Source organism: Balaenoptera musculus, chromosome 6 (genome assembly GCF_009873245.2).
Source record: "Balaenoptera musculus isolate JJ_BM4_2016_0621 chromosome 6, mBalMus1.pri.v3, whole genome shotgun sequence".
NCBI lineage: Eukaryota > Metazoa > Chordata > Mammalia > Artiodactyla > Balaenopteridae > Balaenoptera > Balaenoptera musculus.
In genome coordinates this window covers 109,673,070-109,677,368 of record NC_045790.1, presented here as the reverse complement: position 1 = coordinate 109,677,368, position 4,299 = coordinate 109,673,070, and the positions used below count along the sequence as shown (strand labels likewise).

Below are 4,299 nucleotides of genomic sequence, written 5' to 3'. Positions count from 1 at the left end.
CGGCGAGGTGGGCGCACGCACGCGGCGCGTTCCCGGCAGCTGGGCGCGTGCTTGGCGGCCCCGCGGAGGAATCGCCACTCTGGGTCAGGCGGTCGCTGGGATCGCTCGCGTCCCCGAGGCCCAGCGGCGGCCAGGCCCCCTCCCCTTTCCCTGGTTCGCCCCGCCTCCGCCTCCTCTCGCCCCGGCCGGCACAGTGCTGGGCAGGCACCCAGCGGTGCTCGGATGCGTGCCGGCCGAACCCCGCGGCCCCGGGCGCTGGCCAAGTCCCGCTGCTAGGCCCGGGCTTTAGCCCAGAGCCCGAAGGACCCTTAGCGTTTGAGCCCTTTCGCCCCCTCCCCTTCCCCACCATCTGCACGGACTGCCCTTCCCGGCGGCTCCCTGGAACGCCAAAGACCCTGCAGTGGTCGTTGCTCAGGTGGCCTTGGCCAGAGCCCGTCTCCCAGAGAGAGAACCTCCAAGTGACCGTCCTGGGAGGCCAAGGGCCACTTTACTGGTGAGAACAGCTCCCAGACAGCGGCCTTGGGACCTCGGAAGCCCCCTTCCCCCATTCTTCCCTTCCAGAACCAGCTTTTCCAGCTCGGCAGCGGAGTCAGGTTTCTGGCGAGTGTGGATTGTTTTCCACCTCTGGGGCTTGGGTGGGAAGAGTGAAGACAGGGAAGCTGGTTGCCCACGTAGTGTTCTGCCATTCCCGCACCGCCTCCTGCAGAGGCGCCCCAGGGACCCTCGCAGCTGAAACAAACTCAGAAACCAGGCCCCGTCTCAACAAAAAAGGCACAGATGCTGGGGTGCTCATCGAGTCGGGCCTTTTGGACAGACATCAGGTAGAAGCTGTGAATAGTATTGCAACGGCTGCAAAGTCTGGAGCTCTTGGTGGGCAGTAAATAGCACCAATGTTTCTAAAGACACAGAGAAGGGCGTGGCTTCTTCCCAGGGGTGAGCAAATTGGTGGCAGAGTTGGATGACCCATCCCAGACCTTGTCTCAGCTGGGTAAGTTTCCGGGGTCCTGCAGGGCATCCCCTTCTGAGCTAGGATGCTGAAAGGAAACACCTGTCCCAGGCCTCCCAGAACTCATAGCCTAATGGGAGCCAGAGAAGTAAACAATCAAAATACGGTGTGCTGAGAGCTCCGGAGAGGCCTGAGGCAGGGCGGCATCCCAGAGGAGGTGAAGTCGGACTGAAAAGGTGATCCCTGCAAAGACAGAGTTGCGGGAGAGCAGGGCAGGCTCAGGAGGCTGCGGACCCCAGAGGCCTCACATTCCCAGGCTCTGCAGACTGCCAGGTTGTGAAGAGCTGGAGACACCATCAAAATGGAGGTGAGGATCCCTCAAGAGACGTGGGACTGCCTTTCACTCTAAAGATGGAGAAACTGAGTCCTGAGAGGTAGGGCAGGCTGCCCTGGGTCACCCAGCTGGCTAGACTTTGGGCTGCACCCTGGCGCATAGTAAATGCTAAATAAATGGAACTATGAAGATTGGATCCCGGCAGCCAGGCCCCTCCCTCTCTCCCTTCCTACAAATCTTTGTTGAGTACCTTCCAGGTGCTGATTAAGACATAAACAATAGCCTGATAAATGAACGTTTTAAGAGAATGTTAGCTGTTGATAAGTGGTGTGATGGTGCGTGACTGGGGGTACTGAGGAGGGGGCCTCCGAGCTGAAGGATGAGTGGGGGCCAGCCCTAAGACCATGTGGAGACCCGGTACACCAGACAGAGGGAATGGCAGATGCAAAGGCCCTGAGGCAGGAACATGTGTAAGAAGAGCAGAAAGACCGTTGTGTGGCTGGAGCACAGGGAAGGAGGGGCATGCAGGCCACGAAGAGGAGCTGGGGTTTGATTTCAAGTACATACCTCACGTGTGATTGGCGTGGAGCCAGCCGGAAGAGCCGCTGTGGGAGAACCCACGCGCCCTGACCGCAGCGGGCCAGGGAAGCAGCTCCGGGATGAGCACTTGGGCTGCACATCTGCTCTTCATTCCCCTGATTCCTTCCACCGCAGCATTTTCTGGGAGCCCATGGCCAGGAGGGCGGGATGTAGTCATCCGCCCCGGGCAGGGCGCTGCTTTGGCTTACCTTCCCCGCATCCTCTGGATCACCCTGGTTTACAGCCACCAGAGGAAGGTCACCACCACCATCACCGTCAGAAGCAACGTGGTGGGAAACGTGTCGAACGCTCACTATATACCAGGTCCTGGGCCATGCCTTTTACGCGTGTCTGTGAGCTTGGTGTCCACTTTACAGATGAGAAGACGAAAGAGGCAAAGGCATCCAGCCGAGATTACATTCTTGTTGTGTCCCAGGGAACGTCTGGGACTTGAGTGCTGGAATGGGCTGGAATGTTAGAGCTGAAGCCCCGCTGGAGCCAGAGTCTTTGCTGGGGCTGGGATTGGAGGCTGCAAAGAGCAAAAAGCAGCAAGGTCGGCTGCAGGTCATGGAGAGAGAACAAACGTGAGAGAAGGATGACTACGTTCCTCCAACCTTGAGCAAGAAGTAGCATAAACAGACACAGGTGTAAACACACACCTGCACACGCTGGCATATAGAAACGCGTGGACCCCAGTACATGCACACACATGCATGACACACACACGCAAGCACTGGGTGCCTTGTGCACACGTGCACGCCCCCATGCCCACACACATACTTGTGCACGTGTACGCGAATGCACTGTACCCACACGTGAGCACACCTCAGCGCACGTGCACGCGGACACAAACCCAATCCATGCTCACAGAACTTCATAATAGACCATCTGCATGCTTCTTTTCTTAGCAATTATCATGGTTCATTCATTCATGCAACAAACATATGTTGAGCCATTTTCGGTGCCTGGTCAGGGGGTGGGCACAGCACACCCAGCCAAGAGGACCCACAGTTTCAGCCTGACTTTCTCGGAGCTCACAGTCTAGGCTGGGAGAAGACAGACGGGAAACAGTGGACTAAAATCTTCAAGGATGTTTGTCACCGGGGCCCTGGAGGAGGAGTACAGGGAGCTGCGGGGCTGGGGGGTGGTCCATGGGGACTTCCGAGAGGAGGTGTGTTTGCATGAGTGAGGGGACCGGGCTCTGGTCAAGTGACAAGTCAGGAGAGGGTTTGACCAGAAGGAAGAGGCTAGCGTGATGGGTGGGAGAAGCTCGGACAGGCTTGAAGAGCATGGCGGCGGGTGGGGGGGGCGGGGAAGGTCTGCTGTCTCAGACTGGCCAGCTCTGGCCCAAGAGTGCCCACATACCGACTCACTCCCCTCACTGGGAACCCCCAAGGGCGGGGCCAAGGCGGGTGTCTCCTGTCTGTGCCCCCACTCCCAGCACCCAACACAGGTGAGTGCTGGTGCCTTGAACAGGAGTCTGGTCGGCAGTCTGGGAGCTGCCACAAGTGAGACCCTCTCTCTCCCCTCTCCCTCCCCCTTTCCCTGTCTCTCCCTCCCCTCCCTGTCTCTCCTTTTCTCACCACACACAGCCCTCAGTTTCTCTACCTGGGCAGTGAGTGGCTACCAGCACCTTCCTCACTGAGCCGTGAGGGTGAGTTGATGGGAGCCTGCCAGAGGGGGCTTGGGCCGCTCCCCATTTCTCTAGGCAAAGATCAGCCCTGGCAGCTGGCAGGGGGCAAAACCACGCCCCACCCTACCCCGGACCCTACTGTACCCCCATCTCATACACACACACACACACACAAAACTCCCCCGCATACAGCCCCACACCCCATTACACATCTCACACATCCCCCCGCCACCATGCCTATCCTACACGCACGCACACACACAGCGCGCTCACGGGGCCACTGGAGAAGCCCAGCCAGGCTCACTCTCCCCCACCAGCCAGCCTCCCCCTTGAGTCCTGGGCAGGGCAGTGACAGACAGCCCGCAGACCACCCCGACACACCACCCGACCCTGGCTGCAGGGCTCTGCTCATTGATCCAGAGATGCTCTTTCCTTTTCCTCAGGCGCTTCTCTGAAGGATGGAAAAATCGATGCCCACGGAAGAGCGGATGCAGGGAAGGTGTGGACAGCAGCGGAGGGGAGAAGACCAAGGGCGGGGGGAGTCAGGTGCCTGGGGTCCCTCCGCTGCAGCACTGGCTGTTCCCCATCTCCCAGAGCAAAGTCAGAGGCCAGTGTGGTCAGCACAGGCCCGGTGGTGTGGTTTTGGGTTTTCATTATTTTGTTCTGATTACCAAAGCTGTGCATGTTCGTGTAGAAAATCAAAATCACCAGATCCATCCCCAGAGGTAACCTCCCCGTTAACGTGCACAGTAAATCCTTCCAGCCTTTTTTCTCTGCACATTGAATGCACTTTTTATTTTTGCAAAA

At 58.5% G+C, this 4,299-nt stretch overlaps 1 long non-coding RNA gene across 1 annotated transcript; it reads left to right on the top strand.

Annotated features, from left to right (window-relative positions):
• Window positions 1-987: 987 nt before the first annotated feature.
• LOC118897304 lies at window positions 988-3,997 on the top strand. Its single transcript, XR_005020398.1, has 3 exons — window positions 988-1,313; window positions 2,296-2,443; window positions 3,936-3,997. It is a non-coding gene; the product is annotated as an uncharacterized LOC118897304 (long non-coding RNA).
• Window positions 3,998-4,299: the final 302 nt, after the last annotated feature.